Below are 19,983 nucleotides of genomic sequence, written 5' to 3' on the forward strand. Positions count from 1 at the left end.
GCCCAGGACAAAGCTTTCTGGCTGACCTGCCCCCTCTTTCCACTGGGGGTGGTCTCGGGGAGGCGAGGGCCTTGGTCTATGGGGAACAGCCTCACTCAGTAGAGACTGGAAATCTAGTGACTCTAAATGAGGATAAAGGGACTCCACCTAGAGCAGAGCCCTGCCACTGGATACCTCCCCTTGGCAAATCCAGGAATGTTGGCATGATGCGCCCCACGCCTTTCCTTTTAGAGCGTCTCAGGTAGATGAGGCACTTGGTCCCAGGGGCCAGCCTCAGGGGAGCACAGGGAGGAATTCCAGGTCATGCCAAGAGTCGAGCAGAGGACCATGAGGACTGAGGGAACCACCCAAATCATAAAAGCGGGGACGCCACAGAATCCCTCCCTTACTGTCGGCCATGAGTGACCACAGGCAGTCATGCCCACGTGAGGCAACCCTCACATCCTCCTAGGTGGTCTCGGGGAAGTAAAGGCTGTGGTATGAGAGCACAGGCCTCTCTAGGTCACGGGAAGAGCCAGCGTAAGGACTCCAAGTGAGGACCAAGGGGAACGCCCAACCGAAAAGAGACAGGAACAAACGCATAGCCCCACCACCCTTTCGGCCCGGGGAAGCCCCAGGCAGGGGTAGTTCGATGTGTCACCCACTTACCTCCGGCTCGGGAGGACTCAGGTCGGTAGAGGGGAGAGTCCCAGATCCTGACAGAGTGAGGACTATTGAGGTCACAAACCCCAGAAGAGCGGAGCCCGGGGAATCTTGCCCTCTGTGTTAGTCCTCAGAAGCCCCTCAGAAATAGCTGTGGCTGCACGTGGCCTACTCTGACTTCTGCTTCTGGGGACTCAGGGTGGTGAGGACTTTGCTCCGAGGCTGGTGACTCAGCACAGGGGAAATTTCCAGGTTGTGCTAGGAGTTGGGGTGAGGACCTAAGGCTGGAGTGGAGCATGAAAACCATAACAATGGGGGCAGCACATCATCTCTCCCCTGCTGTCAGTCCTGGGAGACGCCTGGAGAGATGTCAGGCCGAGCAGAGGCAACCCTTAACTCCTCCCAGGGTGACAGAGAAGTGGGGACGGTAATAGGTGAAGAGAGGGAGAAATATAGGTCTTCCCAGGAGTCAAACTGAGGAAGGGCCTGAGTGAGGACCGGCGCGGCCAAGCATAATAAGGCCTGGATCTGCCGGCCCCAGCTTCCTGCCTTCAGAGACCACAGGTAGACGTGGGACATCAGGCTACCCTCACTTTCTTCTGTTGGCTCTCAGAGAGCGGTGGGCCTTTCTATGAGCACATGTCCTCAGGTAAAGAGACAGGAGCCACAGGCCTTCCCAGGAGTCAAACTGAGAACCCTGAGTGACGACTAAGGGGAACATGCCCCACCCGCTGAGCTGTGGGGACGACAAAGAGTCTAGCCTTGCCCCTGCTTTCAGCACTTGAAGGCTCAGGACAGGGCAGTCGGGCCGAGGCTCCTTTACATCAGGTCTAAGGGAGGTGAGACCCTTAGCCTGAAGGTAAAGCCATCAGAGGGCAGAAGGGTGGGTCCCAGGCCCTACGTGAAGCCAGCTGAGAGCACTGAATAGGGACTGAGGACCCAGTGATCCCAGGATAGAAAGGACTCCACAGAGCTGTCAGCACGGTGTTCCCCGTCAGGCCGGTGAGCTGGGCCACCACTCACTTCCTCCTCATGGGTCCCCGGGACCACTGAGGTGTCAACTGCAGAGCAAAAGAGGGGAGGAAGCCCAGGCCCTGGCTGCCGTCCACCTAAAGATCCTGAAGATGAACTGAGCAGACTCCCCGCCCTAGGACACGGAAGGTCCCACTGGCAGCCCCTTCTGTCACCCCAGTGACACTCAGGTAGGCTGGCAGCCTGTAGCCCAAGGCTCACTCTACCGTCCGCCACAGGGGTCTCAGGGGACAGGCTGAGCAGGAGAACAGGAGCCCTGTGGGTCCTCGGGCAGTGCCCTCAAGGACCCTGCAGAGGCGGCCTTGGTTAAAGCCAGGGAGGAATCTCCCCGCTGAAGGTGCTCACAGCATCTCCTTGTCCCTCCCCCAGGTGCCCTCGTTGCCTGCCTTCCTGCGCACACTCCCGCCTGCTGGCCCTGACCTGTGTCATCATGCCTCGGGGCCGGAAGAGCAAGCGCCGTGCCCGCGAGAAACGCCACCAGGCCCGGGAGGAGACTCAGAGTCTCAAGGGTTCCCAGGTCACTGAGGCGGCGGCGGCGGCAGAAGAGATAGAAGAGTCGCCCCCCCTCCCCCGCTTCTGTTTCTCGGGGTACTCCCCCGAGCTCCCCTGCTGCTGGCACTCGCCAGGAGCCTCAGGGAGCCCCAGCCACGAGCTCTCGTGATGCAGGGGTTTCATGCCCAGGATCTGAAGAGGGTGCCCAGAGCCAAGGTGAGGAGAGCGAGTCACACACGAGCGGGCCTGCCCCATCCTGGACGGTTCGCCTTTCCCTCCCCTACCTGGACACTGGTGGTTGCAGCATGCCCAGAGATCCTCCCTCTCGTGGTCAAGGACCACTGCTAGGTTTCCAGCCATACCAGGACCAAGCAAGACAAAACCGCCAGCACAGGTTGACGCAGGCGCACCAAGACCTACAAGGTGACTCAAGGTAACCCAGGGTTCATTACGCCTCACTTGTAATAACTTAGCATTGCGGCTTTTGCTTCCCCGCCCCACCCCATGGGGTCTGCTTGGGTGCTTATGGGTAAGTGCCTGCATACTAGCAGGAAAGTTATATAGCCTAAAGCTGTCGATCGATTTGTCAGTCAAATAACATAGGACACAGGGAGGGACCACCACTCTACAAAACACAGCCCTACCCCATCGCGGGGCTGCTTCTGGTTTCCAGACAGCCCGCTCTCCTGCTTTCTCGGGAGCGTACCTTTGCTCTGCTTAACTGAACTCTTGCTGCTTAAAACTGCTCTACGCCTCTCGACTGAATTCTTCCTCTTTGGGAGGGCAAGAGCCCAGGAAATCGCCATTCTGCCGGTGACAGTATGGATCGCATATTCATTACTTTTATCAGGTACAAGTTAAAGTTTTCATATTTCATAAAACAAATTTAAAAACCTTCCATTTTTTTTTTATGACCTAGAACAAGAAAACACAGCAATGGAAGAGGGATTTCCATGGAACTGTGAATAGACTCGGCAGTAAAATCATGTGGGTCAAGTAAAAAAAAGAAAAGAAAAAGCGTACATGGTGGTACATTTTTGGTTTGTTTTATTCTTTTAGTGCTTCTTTTTGTAAAACTGAAAGATGTTTTCTCAGATTATTCAAGATTGTGAGAGAAATTAAACAATAATAAAGTAGACATCCTTATCGTTGCCACTCTTATTCCCAACCATTAATTGAGCAGCTGCTCTTTGGAAGGCTCCGTGGCAGAACTGGGGATGGTAAGAAAAAGAAGACTGAGCCACTGTCCATAGACCTTCGGAGCCTAGGAGCTGCTGCCATGTCAAGATGGTGAGACACACTCTGAGACCTAAATAAATGGCAAGTTACAACAAGGGGTGAGAAAGAGAGGAGGTTCCAGACGAGAGCAGTCAAGTGTAAATGCTCTGAAGCAAGGAAGCCTGGAGCTTTGGGACACTGCAGTTCCCTCGAGGAGGTGACTTTAAGTTAGGCGGGATGGTGGGCTAAATGAGGCCGAGTGAATTGTGGTGGGGGAGGGTGGGACCCTTAGATGGTGGGCCTCAGAGTTGACAGACTCAAGACTGGAATGGAAGCTTACCCTGAATTTTTACTTTGCGACTGTGGGTAAAACAGAGAGAATCTCCACCCGGGGCAGGAATAAAATGGCTTCCGTGTTCCTGTCCCAGTGCAGGTGAACACAGTGCACAAACTAGGTGTTTTAATCCCATCGCCTCCAGGGAGTTTCTGAGCAACAAGGATGATACTTCCTTGAAGTGAGATGTCAAGAAGCCACTGTGCTAGCACTCTTTGCACTGGGGTCAAAGGGCCAGAGGCCACTCCCTTAAAGGGATGTTCTACTACTTACCTTAAGTGTAATCTGGGGAACTCCAAAGGAAGGCTACAATTTTTGGTGGTGGTGAAATTATAATGAAACTAGGGGTGGTTTGGATGAAAAGGCACCTGGGAGGGAAGTTGTTGGTCCTTGACGCAAATTCTAGAACCTCTGAGTAGCATCCAGCTGGGAGAGATTCCTCTACACTCAAATGACATATTTACAAATGGGGAAGTTTTACATAGTTTCACGGTCTAAGCAGTTTTGTTCGTTCCAAAGGTGCTGCGTATCGTATTTTCTGACATCTCATGAGATTAAAGAAAAAAATCCCAAAGAGTTGGTATTATGGTCTGCGGTCATAGTTATCGTAGTAATAAATGCCATTCTTGAAAGACCATTGTTGCAAGTGCTTTACAAACATCACGTATATTACAACAGCTCTACAAGATAGGGCTTATCAGACTCACTTTGCAGATGATGAACTTGCAATTTTCTCAAGTTCACAAGACTTGTGACAGAGCTGGGAATAGACCCTTGGTCTGAATTCGTCTAGAGGCCACACTGTTCCACTCTTCCCGGCCTGAGGCAGACCTAGTATCCTTTAATTCACTTGTCTCCTCACTACTTCAAACTGTATTTCAGGCAATTTAAAAAATAAAAAGCAAGCAAGCAAACAAAAAACCCTGTAGCCAAAGGACTATAAACAGTCCTGATGAAGGAAGGTTAATACAAGAATAAACCGTAATTTGGGGATTGTCTGTGGGCTTCATTTATCTAGAGTCCTCCTGCCCCTCGTGCCAGGGTTCCTTGAAAGCTCACTGCCCTGGTCCCAGCACGTGTGTTCAGCTCCAGCACTTTCCCACGTTAGAGCTCCTTTCTCCTGAGACTTCCCCAGTGTGCCCTCAAGTCCAACTCTGGAATCTGTTAATGGTGTGTTGAGACTGGCCTCTGAATAAATACACCAATGAGTGAGCTTACCTAGGAGGTCAATATCCAAAGCCTCCCTCATAAGTTGGAGATGAGGACCTGAATAGACATTTCTACAAAGAGGGTATACCAGTGGCCAAACAGTACATGAAAAGATGCTCAATATCATTAGTCACTAGGGAAATGTATACAAAAAACACACAGTGGGATACCATTTCACTAGGTTGGTTATAAAAATGGAAAATAACAAGTGTTTGCGAGGATATGAAGAAATTGGATCCCTCATACATTGCTGGTAAGAATGTCAAATGGTTCAGCCTCTTTGGAAAACAGTTTGGTAGTTCCTCAAATTTAAACAAAGAATTACCGTATGACCCAGCAATTCCATTCCTAGGTATATAACCAAAATAACTTAAAAACTGTATTCAAACAAATCTTTGTACCCAAATATTCAAAGAAGCATTATTCATAAAAGCCAGAAAATGCAAACAACCCCAAATTTCCATCACTGAATGAACGGACAAACAAAATGTGGTATATTCTTACAATGGAATATTATTCAGTCATGAAAAGGAATGAAGTACGGATAACTGAGAGACCATGGATGAACCTTGGAGACATTATGATAAATGATAAATGAAAGGAGTCAGAAACAAAAGGTCACATATTATATGACACCATTTACATGAATTGTCCAGGATAAGCAAATTCATAGAGACAGAAAGCAGATTGATGGTTGTCCGGGGCTAGGGAGAGGTATGAAAGGGAAGTAACTTTTTGAAGGGTAAGAGATTATGTAAGCAGATAGGATAGGCGGTCCCTGGAGAAAGAGAACCTGGTATGGCTTTCTTGACATAAGAGAAGCCAATTTTTGGCCTAAGCCATTTTGTGATCTAAGCCTGGAGACAATGTTTGCCCTTGAACACACCTCTGTAATAATGATCTTAAGGGAATTAAAGAATGCGGCGACAAAAGAGTGTTATCAGGCAGGAGTAGTAACAGAAGCAAAGGTAATAAATCAGTTGTTAAGACTCTCAGTCTTTTCAAGGGTAAAGATTAGCCTGAAGCACAATCTTCAGCTGTTCTGCAGAATTCAAACCCCCCTCCAATGATCAACCACCACCAGATCAACTGGAACTGAAGGAATGAAGACGGTAATCTTCTCTGACCCTTGTGACTTCAAACCCCTATAAAGCTAGGACTCTGTTGACCTTTGTCCCAAATCTAGGCTGAATTCTCCTCTGCTCAAGCCCCTTCATGAATATGCATGTACCCTTAGCTTGAAACTTCCCCAGTTCTGCTGTCCAGGGAAACACTGCTTTGGGGAAGATCCCCAGGGTTCTCCTTCCTTGCTGCAAGTAATAAATCCTTCCTTCTCCTGCTCTTTGACTTGGTTGTGTATTTGGCTCGACACCCACCAAGAGGCAAACCCAGTTTTCGGGTAGCAGTTACCTTTTGGAATGAGGAATATGTTTGGAACAAGATAGAGGCGGTGATTGTACAACATTGTGAATGCAGTAATGCCACTGAATTATTCACTTTAAAATGTTATGTGGATATACATCAATGAGTTATATTTTTAATATTATATATAATACAATCAATAGATTGACTGATCCCACTATACATATAATATATATAATATATAGGTATATGTATGTATGTAAAATCAATGGAATGATAGAATCAGATAGAATGAGAGAATTACCATTCTACAGCCCCTAATGGATTAATGGATAAGGGTGAAGATCCTCACTACCTGTCAATACCACCAGGAAGCAGAAAACAGACACTATGTATCTCCTAATGGAAGCACACAGCTAGGTCTCAGGAGTGAACTTGCCAATAAACAAACTGGTAAATCAATAAGCCTTAATCTGAACAAGCTGTTTCCTACAATTATGGAGGATCCTTGATGCTGAGTTCCAGGTATATTGGGTTCATTATTTTATTCTCTGTAATGTTGTATATGATTGTTTTTATTATAAATATCATGCCTTTAAACTTGAAAACCCAAGTAAAACGGAACAATTTTTAGCAAACTATAAATCACTAAAGTGAAAACGTAGTCCAAACCCAGAGCACCATCAAAATGTTCCAGGACAATCCAGGTTTGGAGCCCCCTCACACCAAATGATCAGGGAAAAACTAATCACCACCTTATTTGAATTCTTCCAAACCATACAAAAAGATAGAAAACGGATCAACCATTTTAATAGGGTAGCCCTCCTTGATACAAAGTCCAGATAAGAATGCCCCAAGAAAAGGATACTCACACATAACCATGTGATTAAATGAAGAAATGGGCTATGACTAAGGAACACAAAGATATCATATTAGAAAATACTGACAGTTGGAAATCACTGCACTAACAGAGAAAGGAGAAAATGCATTTCTAAAGGGAAAGAATATTTGTCTCTACACTTCTATTCCCAAGCCTGTTGACACCAAATGTATGGGCTTTTTGTTTTGCTCACACAAACCAATTCTCTACCACCAGCTGAGTATCCTACAATTCAATTCAATTCTGACAATACCTACCTGCAGTTAGCATCAGATCCCACAAGGTAAGGGCTCATTCCCACAAGATTGCCCTACACTTAATCCAAACCCAGGTCTCCCATAATTCTGACTGACTGGCTATAAATTGGGGGCTCCCACAACCCCCTCCCTGGGTTTGGTAATTTTCTAAAGTGGCTCAAAGAACTCAAGGAAACAGTGTACTTACTAGATTACTGGATTATTATAAAAGGATGTGACTCCCTAACAGCCAAACGGAAGAGATACTTAGAGTGAGGTGTGGGGAAGGGGTGTGGAGCTCTCATGCCCTCTCCAGCTGCATCACCCCCATAGCACCTACATGCGTTCGGCAAACTGGAAGCTCTCCAGACCATTTTGGTTAGGATTTGTATGCAGGCTTCATTACACAGGCATAATTAATTAAATCATTGGCCACTTGTTAATTAAGTCAATCTCCAGCCCTTCTTCCGTCAGAGGGTAGGACTGAAAGTTCCTAGCCCCTGATCACATGGTGGGTCCCCCAGGCAGCCGCCCACCCTTAGGGGCTTTCCAAAAGTCACCTCATCAACATAAACTCAGGTGTGGTTGAAAGGGGCTTGTTACCAGTAACATGAAACACTCCTTTCACCTTTCTTGCTCTTTTCACTTAGGAAACCCCAACAGTTTTAGCAGCTCTGGGGACAAAGACCAAATATATATTTCTTAGTATAAATCACAATTTAATTATATGCAGGGGTAAAGAAAGGGCCTTTGATAAAAATTTTACACCAGTCCATGGTAATAACTTTTAGCAAACTCACATTAGTAGGGAATTACTCTTCTGTAAAATCTATACGTATTAAACATACTTAAATGTGGAATATTATCAGAATTCCCAATAAAATAAGAAACAAGACACAGATATATGGTACCACCTCTACTATTTGACAAGAATTTTCCTGCTCTGCCACATGAACATCTTGGAAGTCATCACTCCCATCCTCACAATGATAAAAAGCTGAACAAACTCAAAATCAACAACTTTTCTTAGATCCATCAGAGAATTGAAGTTACAGGGAAAACCAATGCTTCAAAACTGAAGATGCAGGGAAATACAGGGAATCACAGCTCACTGGGAGCGGAAAGTCCTGGATCCAGGAAGGAGGAGAAAAATTTACATTGTACTTGATGCAACACTGGAAGCTATGTGTGACAAGCTTCAGAGCCCAAAACTCCTAGGAGCCTAGTCTTAGGGGAGCCCGCACACTTCTGTGAGTTTTACCTTCTGGGGTCCTAACAGGTTCTCACCGTAAAGATCCAAGAAAAATGTCCTCATGCTTCTGGCATGAGGGGGACATAAACCCTTTTGAAGTACACCTAGGAAAAAGTAACCACAGGCCCAGATGTTTCTGTTCTGTGTACTTTCCTAAACCAACTAACTTGGATGAAGGGAAAATCCTAACTCCAGCTCCCTCCAGACTTCCTATGTCACATAACCGGGGGGATAAAAGCTGAGAAGCATTTGTGAAGGCAATAGCCCAGGGGGCACAGAGCCACTAAAACATGGACAGCTAATCACAAGATTATAGAACACTTCCCGGACAACTTACCACTGCATCAACAAGGTCCAATATAATACCAGAGGATTACTGCTGAAAGAACTGCAAGGCTTAGACTACTTATGAAGGTGTTCCTAGGGAAAACCAAAGACAACAAGAACACTCAAGGAAACTGAAATCTCAGGTGCCTACATTAAGAGCAAACAGTAAACACGACATAACTCTTATGCAGATAAACACAAACTCTCATGCTAAAGGCCCTTTAAATCGATTCCTATTTTCCAATACATTAAGTCCAGCCTTCAACGAAAAATTATAAGATATGCTAAAAGGCAGAAAAGCACAGTCTGATTAAAAAGCAAGTAAATTAACCACACTCAGGTATAGGAGATCATTTGTTATATCAGACTAGGATTTTACAATACTTATGATTCATACGCTAAGCCTCTAATGGAAAAAGTGAACAACATGCAAGAATAGTAGGTAATGTACGTAGAGAGACAGAAACTGTAGGAAAGCATCAAAAGGAAATGTGAGAAATCAAAAACATCATAACTGACATGAAGAATACCACTGATAGGCTCACCAGTAGACTGCATATGGCCAAGGAAAGACTCAGTGAAATTAAAGATATACATTGATAGAAAACCCTCAAACTAAAAAGCAAAGAGAAAACAAAATAATTTTTAAAAAGGAAAAGAGTAACCAAGGATTGTGGAACAATTACAAGAGATGTAACGTATGCATAGTGGGAATAATCTGAGAAGAAACAGAGAAAGCAGCAGAATTTTCAAAGTAATAATGACTGAGAATTTCCCCAAATTAATGACAGACACTAAACCACAGACCTAGGAAGCTCAGAGAACACCAAGCAGGATAAATAGAAAAAAAAAATCTACACCTAGGCATATCATACTCAAACTGCGGAAAACCAAACAGAAAGAATTCTTGAGACGAGGTAGAGAAAAAAAGAACTTACTATAGAGGATCAAGGGTAACAATTACCAAGATTTCTCTTCACAAGCGATGCTATCAAGAAAAGACTACAGTTAAATTTTTAAAGTATTGAAATGGAAAAAACCCAACAACAACAACAAAAACACTACCACCAACCTAGAATTCTGTAGCCAGGGGGAGAAAATCCTTCAACAGTAATGAGAAATAAAGACTTTCTCTGACAGACAAAAACTGATGGAAATTTGTCACGCAGATCTACTTTGCAAGAAATATTAAAAGAAGTTCTTCTGGGAAAAGGAATATGATATAGGTCAGAAGCTTTGGCCGACATAAAGAAAGGGAGTAACACAAGGAGTAAATGAAGATAAAATAAAACCTTTTATTTTTATTATTTTCAACTGATCAAAAAAGATAACTATTTCTTCAAAATAATAATATAACAGCAATGCATCCAGTGATTATACATTATGGATAAGAGAAATAAATGGCAGAAATGGTATACTTGCACTGTTACGAGATACTTGCGCTAACCGTGAAGCAGGATGATGTTATTTGAAAGAGGACTTGAATATGTTGGAAAAGTATAACGCAAATGCTACAGAAACCACTAGAAATTTTTCAAAACTATAACTGATATGCTAAAGAGGACAGAAAACGGAATAACATTAAATCTTGAATTAAAAGTAAAGAAGGCAGAAAAAGAGCAGGGGATTAAAAAAGAAACAAAGAGTAAGCTCAATGAGTAGAAAACAGTTACAAATATGGTCAACGTTAATCCAACTGTATCAATAATCACTTTTAATGTGAATGGTCTAAATATACCAATTAAAAGGTAGAGATTGATAAAAGAATGAAAACAAAGGTGACCTAACCCTATGCTGTTTATAAGAAACCCAGTTTAAATATAAAGACATGAAATGATTAAAAGTAGAGGGATGGATACAATAGCTGGTCATGGAAGCAACCTAAATGCCCATCGACAGATGAATGGATAAAGCAGATGAGATACATATATACAATGGAGTATTACTCAGCCATAAAAAGGAACAAAATTGGGTCATTTGTAGAGACGTGGATGGACCTAGAGTCTATCATGCAGAGGGAAGTAAGTCAGAAAGAGAAAAACAAATATCGTATATTAATGGATACATGTGGAATCTAGAAAAATGGTACAGTTGAACCGGTCTGTAAGGCACAGATAGAGACACAGATGTAGAGAACAAATGTATAGACACCAAGGTGGGCAAAGCGGGGGTGGGATGAATGGGGAGATTGGGATAGAAATATACACACCAATATGTACAAAATAGATACCTAATAAGAACCTGCTATATAAAAAAAATAAAATAAAATAAAATTCAAAAACAAAAAGTAAAGGGATGGAGAAAACTCTACCATGCTAATATGAGTGGAAAAAAACAACATCTGCTCTAGCTATATTTATTTCAGACAAAGCAGTATTCACAACAAGAAAGTCAGGAATAAAGATGGGCATTACTTAATGATTAAGTGGCCAATTCTCAAAGAAATCATGGCAACCCTTAATGTGTATGCACCAAAAAATTCTGTTAAGATACACGAGGCAAACACTGATGAGACACATCTACTCTTATAGAAGGAGATGTCAACATATCTCTTTTCATAATTGACAAATCCACTAGGCAGAAAATCAGTAAGGTGCAGTTGAACTGAAAAGCAACATCAATTAACTAGATCTAAATGACATTCATAGAATACTTGACAAAAGCAGAAAGCACATTATCTTCAAGTCCACATGGAACATACACCAAGATAGATCACATTCTATGCCATAAAACACACATCATCAAACTTAAAAGAATATAAATGATACAAAGAATGATCTCATTCTGCGATGGAAATAAACTAGAAACTGATAACAAAAAAGTAGCAAGAAAATCAAGGGTATTTGGAGATTAAACAATATACTTCTAAATAACACATGGGCCAAAGAGTAAATCTAATGAGAAATTTTAAAATATGTTTAACTAAATGAAAACAAAATTACAACTTATCAAAAGTTGTGCAATATAGCAAAACCAGTACTTAAAGGGACATGTATAGCATTGAATGTCTATACTAGAAAAATCTAAAATCAATAATTTAAGCTTCTACCTTAGTAAACTGGTGAAAGAAGAGAAAAAAAAGCAGAGGAAAAAGAAATAATAAATCAAAGCAGAAATCAATGACACTGAAGAAAGGGAAAAAATAGAGAAAAAACAGCAAAACCAGAAGCTATTTCTTTGAACATATCCAAAAGAAAAAACAAGAGAACATTCTAACCAGGGTACTCAAGGAAAATAAAAAGAGAGAAAACACCAATGAAATCGCTAATAGCAGAAATGAAAGAAGGGCCATCACTAGTGATTGCATGGACATTAAAAGGATAATAAATGAATGTCATAAACAACTCTAGGCCTACAAATTTGAAAAGTTAAATCGACAAATTACTTGAGGATACAATTTCCCAAAACTATACAAGGATAAATAGATAATCAGAATAGGTCTGTATCTATTAAAGAAATTTAATCTATAATTAATAAGCTTCCAATAAAGACAGCACCAGGCCCAGATGATTTCACTGATGAATTCTAACAAAAATTTAAGGAAGACATGAAAACAATTCTCTACAATCTCTTCCAGAAAACAGAAGCAGAGGGGACACTTCCTAATTCATTCTATGAGGTCAGCATCACTCTAATGTCAAAACCAGAAAAAGAAATTAAAAGAAAGGAGAATTGACCACCAATATCTCTCATGAACATAGATGCAAATTCCCCAACAAAATATAAGCGAAACAAATCTAACAATGTATAAAAGGAATTATATACCACAACTAAGTGGACTTTATTTCAGGTGTGCAACATTTGAAAATCAGTAAGGATAACTCATCATATCACTAGGCTAAAGAAAATAATCACATTATCATATCAATAGATGAAGAAAAAAATTTGATAAAATCCAATACCCATTCATCATAAAATTTCCCAGCAAACTAGAAGTAGAGAGGCATTGGCTCAGCTTCATATACTGAATAGAACATGTAAAAAAAAAAAAAAACAACAACAGGTAAAACATCCTACTTCATACTGAGACGATAGATGCTCTCACACTAAGATCAGGAACGAGGCTAAGATATCCCTTCTCACCATGCCTATTCAACACTGGACTGGAAGTCCTAGCCAATGCAATAAGATAAGAGAAGGAAGCAAAAGATATACAGATTTGAAAGGAAAAAATACAACTGTTTTTGCTCACAGATGACCTAATTGTCTATGTAGGAAATCTCAAATCATCAATCACAAAAAACTCCTGGTATCAATAAGTAAAGGTTAATATTCAACAGTCAATTGTTTTCCAATAAACAAATGGAATTTGCAATTGAAAAACCTAATGCCATTTACATTACCACCAAAAAAAGATTGATTATAAATAATTCTTAGAAAAATATGTATAAGATTCATATGAGAAATACAAATGTCACTGAAAAAAATTAAAGAAGATCTAAATAAATAGAGAAACACTCCATGTTCATGGATAGGAGGATGCAAGATTGTTGAGATGTCAGTTACTCCCAACTTGATTTATATACCCAAAACAATTCAGCTCAAAACTCCAGCAAGGTATTTTGTAGATAGTAACAAACAATCTAGAGTTTATATAAAAAATGAAAAGATCCATAATAACCAACTCAAATCAATACTGAAGAAGATCAAAGTCAGAGAACTGATATTACTGGATTTAAAAATGGACTTTAAAGCTACAATAATGAAGACCACATACTATTAGCAAAAGAAGAGACAAATAGACCAAGGCACAGAATAGAAAACCTAGAAACAGACCCCCTCATACAGTCAACTGATCTTTAACAAAGGAGCAAAGGCAATTCAATAGAGAAAGGAGTCTTTTAACTCACAGTGCTGGGACAACTAGACATCCACATACAACAAAAAAGAATGCTGATACAGACTTTACATGTTGCAAAACAATTAACTCAAAATGGATCACAGACCTAAATGGAAAACTCAAAATTAAAAAAAATCCAGGGACTCCCCTCACGGTCCAGTGGTTAAGACTGCACTTCCACTGCAGGGGGCATGGGTTTGATCCCTGGACAGGGAACTAAGATCCTGCCTGCCATGTGGAGTGGGAAAAAAAAAAAAAATAGAAGGTAATATAGGAGAGAGTCTTGGGTTTGGCAACGAGATTTTAGACACAACACCAAAAGCACAATCCATGAAAGAGAAAAATGATAAGCTGAACTTCATTAAAATTAAAAACTTCTACTCTGTAAAGGGTACTATTAAGAGAATGAAAAGACAAGCCGCAGACTGGGAAAAAATAATTGTAAGAGACATATCTGATAATAAACGTGAATCAAAAATATACAATGAACTCTTAAAAAACTCAACAATAAGAGAACAAAAAAGTCAATTTAACAGTGGTTAAAAGAGCTGGACAGACGCCTCACCAAAAATATACACAGATGGCAAATAGCATACGAAAAGATGATCAACATCACGGGTCTTCAGGGACTTTGGGATTAAAACAACAATGAGATACCTATCAATATGGCTAAAACAAAAACAAACACCTGACAATACCAAATGCTGGCAAGGATGGGGACCAATAGGAACTCTCATTCAGTGCTAAAGGGAATGCAAAGTGATAGAGACACACTGGAAACTGTCTGGAAGTTTCTTTTAAGCTAAACATAATCTTATCACATGATCTAGCAATTAAACGCCTAGGTATTTACTCAAAAGAGTTGAAAACTTATGTCCACCCAAAAGCCTTCAAACAAATGTTAATAGTACACTAATTCATAGCTGCCAGAAACTGAAATCAACCAAGATGACCTTCAGCAGATGAATGGGTACACAAACTGTGGCAGTCCACATGACGGAATGCTATTCAGCCACGAAAAGAAATGACATTTCAAACCACAAACAGATATAGAGAAACTTAAATGTATATTGATTAGCAAAAAGAGCTAGTTTAAAAAGCCTACTTATTGAGTTATTTGTAGTGAGGTGGATGGACCTAGAGTCTGTCATACAGAGTGAAGTAAGTCAGAAAGAGAAAAACAAATACCTTATGCTCACACATACATCTGGAATCTGAGAAAAAAAAATGGTCATGAAGAACCTAGGGGCAAGACGGGAATAAAGATGCAGACCTACTAGAGAATGGACCTGAGGATATGGGGCGGGGGAAGGGTAAGCTGTGACAAAGTGAGAGAGTGGCATGGACATATATACACTATCAAATGTAAAATAGATAGCTTGCGGGAAGCAGTCGCATAGCACAGGGAGATCAGCTCGGTGCTTTGTGACCACCTAGAGGGGTGGGAAAGGGAGGGTGGGAGGGAGGGAGACGCAAGAGGGAAGAGATATGGGAACATATGTATAACTGATTCACTTTGCTATAAAGCAGAAACTAACACACCATTGTAAAGCAATTATACTCCAATAAAGATGTTAAAAAATAAATAAATAAATAAAAGCCTACATACTGTAGCATTCCATCAATATTGTATTCTGGAAAAGGAAAAACTTCAGAGAGAGTAAAAAGTTCAGAGTTGTCAGGGGCTCAAAGTGAGGTTTTGAGGGATGGACAGGTGGAGCACGGGGGATATTTAGGGCAGTGAAACTCTTCTGCATGATGCTCTGTTGGTGAGTAGATGACGTCATGCCTCTGTCAACCATTATAGAACTGAAAAGCACAAAAAGTGAAATGTGTTATAAACAGTGGACAATAGTCAATAATAATGTATCACTATTAGTTGATCAATTATAACAAATGAACTTGTATCTACTGAACCAATACAAGATGTTAATAATAGGAGAATCTAACTGGAAGAAGAGAGTGGCTGTATGGGAACTCTCTGTACTATCTGCTTAATTTTCTGTAGTCCTAAATCTGTTCTTTAAAAAAGTCTATTAATTTAAAAACTGGAAAAAAAACCTGGACAAGAACACATAGCCAGTACAGAGCTATATACAACAATAGCAAATAAATAAGAGTCATGAGTAATGAAAAGCAAAAGATAACAATGCTAATAATTTGATCCTCTAATTAAAGATCTAAGGGAATAGGCACAGAGAATAGTCAAATATATAAAGAACTTCAGAAACCTGGTGGAAAAAAAGATCACCACAGCAAAATCAAGAGACTGGCCTGAAACAGTCAACAATTACTTAGATCATGTTAATCAAAAATACACCAAAGACAAAAGCAACAATATAAAAAACATACCTAGAAGGAAACCATACAAAAATGTACATAATCTACATGGAGGCAACAATAAGAATTTCCTGATAGACTTTGGAAAAAGAAGTCTCAACCAGAATAGTATGTTATGTGTATTCATGAGGAACAGATATTGTAAGAATATCGATTTTCCTTAATTCTTTTACAGATTTAGTACCTTATCCATAGCAGCTGATGATAATCAAACATGGGCTACTGTTTCCTGTACCCAAAATGAACCATGGAAAAATTATAGAAGGAATAAAGAAAAAAACATTAACAAAAGCAAAAACACAAAACTGAATAATCCCTGAGGGACAATAAGTCTTCACTGAACAAGAACCTGAGTGTGGGCAGGTAGGGGGATGCCCTGAATTCGAGACAGGTCTGTAGCCTGCAAGAGAGGCAGATGACAGGGTTGACTGGAGGAAAGCCTTTAAACTTGAGCCCTGGATTCTTCCGCTGTGCTCTGGGACCATGAATCTCCACTGCTTCACTGAAGGAATCTGAGGCAGCATTTCAGAGCCCACATGCCAGGATGGCACCAAAGGTTGGTGTTGTTTGAAACAGAATGAGTCCAGAGGCTGTGCAATAACCACATGAAACCTCTTTAGAGGATCAGGACTGACCTTTTAAAAAAATTAATATTATGATCAAACATAAGGAATGGAAAGAATGAATCACACTTAACAAGGGTAGGTGTTCTTTCATGAAAAAATGCATATACACACACACACTTGTTAGAGATATAAATATATTTCTTAGTATGAATGAGGGTCAAAAAATAAAAGTGACCACACTGGACTGAGCAATGTGAGATAATATAAAAGAGCTAGGTCTCACAAAATCCTGTAGCTTAGCCTCTTCTCCTCAGAAAGTAGATCTTTTAGAGTAGAAGGTTCCCCAAAGTCTAAGTATGGCTGGCGAACAAACGCTATGGGCCAGTGTGCCTTTTCTTTTACAGCCCACCATGTGTCCTGGGACCCCGCCTTACACTGCAACTTTCCCGTCTGGTATGTAGCCTGGGACTCATCCATTTTCTGCAAGGTTTGCAGGGAAACAGCTCAGAGCTTTCAGAGAGTTAGTATTTCCCAGGAAGTCTTTAAAGAAGCAGCCAAGAGGAGGACACCCTACTCCATGCCTCACACCTTGAGGAATGACGCGACAACCCACCCCAGAATAGAGGAACCCGCACAGAGCCCCGCCCCCGCTTTCGCTCCTGGGAAACCCAGGGCAGAGCTGTCACCATGAGGTACTGACTGACTTCCACCTCCAGGGTCTCAGGTCTCTGGAGGGGAGAGGAGACGCTGAGAGTGAAAGGAGGACGCTTAGAATTGCAGGAACGTGCCTCCCTAGAACAAAGGAGACATCATAGAACGCCTGCTACAATCCGACGCGTGCTAAAAGGCTAGCGGCAAAACTGTTAGGCCCAACGCACCGTCAGTTTTGCCTCGGGGTCTCAGGGAATGAAGACGTTGATCTGAGGCTGGTGGTCTCAGATCAACAGAGGAAAACATCCCAGGCTTTACCTGGCGTCGAGAGGAGACTGAGCGAGGACTGAAGGCACGCTCAACCCGGCACACACACTTGCTGTCCCTGCGGTCCACCCTGGGAGGCCCCGGGCAGGGCTGTCAAACTCCGGCGGGGGCCGGGGATGGGGGGCGGCTTGGCCTGGTGGGGGTGGCAACATGAGCGACGACTGAAAACCCTAACAAAGGGGGTGGCAACATGAGCGATGACTGAATCTAAGTGTATGAATGATATTGTGGAAACGCAACGCTGGCTGACTGTGGATCTGAGGCTCGTAAGCAACACAAGCCGGGCTCTGGGAGAGGAGGCGGCGGAGCGGGGCAGGTCTGATTTTCTGTTTCGTGCAGCCAGCTGAAGGCTAAGTGCAGCTCTAGATGGCGTGAAGCATGCCTGCATCCGCGAGCAAAGGAACTAGCTCCTTGGGACTCATTGAAGTATAAAAGTTTATAATTTTACAGCAGTTGAAATACTGACATCAATATTAAACCCATCAACCCCTGCTCCTGTTGTCAGCTCTGGAAGGCCCCAGCAGGGGTGGCCCGCTAAGGCTCTCCCTCATTTCCTCCTGGGATGGGGGGTGGGGTTTAGGGAGGGAAGGCCATTGGTGGAAGGAGTTTAGCTTCAGAGCGGTAAAGGGGAGGATGGCCGGGCCCTGCCAACAGTTGACAAGATGATCCTAAATGTGAACTGAGAGGATTATAGAGGGGACCACACAGAGCCTAGACCTGCCAGCCCAAGGCACACTGACTTCTCTGCAGGGGTCTCAGGGGACAGGCTGATCAGAAAAGGAGCCCTTTGGGTCCTAGTGCAGTGACCTCACAGAAAACTGCAGAGGCGGCCTTGGTTAAAGCCAGGGAGGAATCTCCCCGCTGAAGGTGCTCACAGCATCTCCTTGTCCCTCCCCCAGGTGCCCTCGTTGCCTGCCTTCCTGCCCACACTCCCGCCTGCTGGCCCTGACCTGTGTCATCATGCCTCGGGGCCGGAAGAGCAAGCGCCGTGCCCGCGAGAAACACAGTCAGGCCCGGAGTGAGGCTCAGCGTCTCCAAGATGCTCAGGCCCCTGCAGCAGAGGAAGAAGAGTCTCTCTCCTCCCCCACCCCTCCTCTTGGTGGTAATCTCCAGAGCTCCCCTGCTTCTGGGTCAGGTAGAAGATCCCAGGGGTCTCAGAGAGCCCCATCCACTACCACTACTTCTGCAGGTGTTTCATGCACAAGATCTGATGAAGGTGCCAAGAGCCAAGATGAAGAAAAACCAAGCACCTCTCAGGCATCACTCAGCACTGATTTTTCCTGCAGAACCGTTGTAGACCAGAAGGCAATTCTGTTGGTGCAATTCCTGCTGTGCAAGTATAACATGAGAGAGCCCATTACAAAGGAGGGTATGCTGAAGCATGTCATCAAAAAGTACAAGGAACAGTTCCATGAGATCCTCAGGAGAGCCTCTGAGCTGATGGTGCTGGCCTTTGGCATTGATGTGAAGGAAGTCGATCCCACCAGGCACTGCTACGCCCTTGTCAGCAAATTTCAGCGCATCAGTGATGACAGGATGAGGGGTGAGGAGATCATGCCCAAGACCGGCCTCCTTATGACAGTCCTCTGTGTGATCTTCATGAAGGGCAACTGCGCCACTGAGGAGGATATCTGGGAAGTACTCAATGTGATGGGGATATATGCTGGAAAGAAGCACTTCATCCATGGGGAGCCCAAGAAGCTCATCACCAAAGATTTGGTGCAGGAAGGGTACCTGGAGTACCGCCAGGTGGCCAACAGTGATCCTCCACGCTATGAGTTCCTGTGGGGCCCGAGAGCCCACGCTGAAACCAGCAAGATGAAAGTCCTTGACTTCTTGGCCAAGATTCATGATACGGTCCCCAGTGCCTTCCCACTCTTGTATCAAGAGGCTTTGAGAGATGAGGAAGAGAGAGCCCAAGCCAGATTTGCAGCTATGCTTCTCACTGGTGCCGTGGCCAGTGAGCGTTCCGGGGCCGACTTCCAGGGCAGCTTCTCGCACCTGTAGTGAAATCTGAAGCACCTTCCTGCAGCAGTGTAGGGGCTGAGGTGGTGGTGGAGGGATCACAGTGAATAGCATATTAGAATAACTTACAGATTTATGTTTTGTTGTTGAAGGTTTTCAAATGTTGCTTCTTCTTTAAAAAAGTTTAATTAGCTTCAGAATCTAAGTATATGAATGATATTGGTTACATACTTAATGCTGTTTATGAAGTTTAAGAGTAATAGTTTTGCCATTTTATTAAACAAATAGGGTAACGTTCCATCTTTTTTAG

The 19,983-nt window shown here is 42.9% G+C and overlaps 1 pseudogene; it reads left to right on the top strand.

Annotated features, from left to right (window-relative positions):
• The first annotated feature begins 1,009 nt into the window (after positions 1-1,009).
• LOC132417877 (melanoma-associated antigen B4-like) lies at positions 1,010-19,715 on the top strand (annotated as a pseudogene).
• The last annotated feature ends 268 nt before the right edge of the window (positions 19,716-19,983 follow it).

Source organism: Delphinus delphis, chromosome X (genome assembly GCF_949987515.2).
Source record: "Delphinus delphis chromosome X, mDelDel1.2, whole genome shotgun sequence".
Lineage (NCBI taxonomy): Eukaryota > Metazoa > Chordata > Mammalia > Artiodactyla > Delphinidae > Delphinus > Delphinus delphis.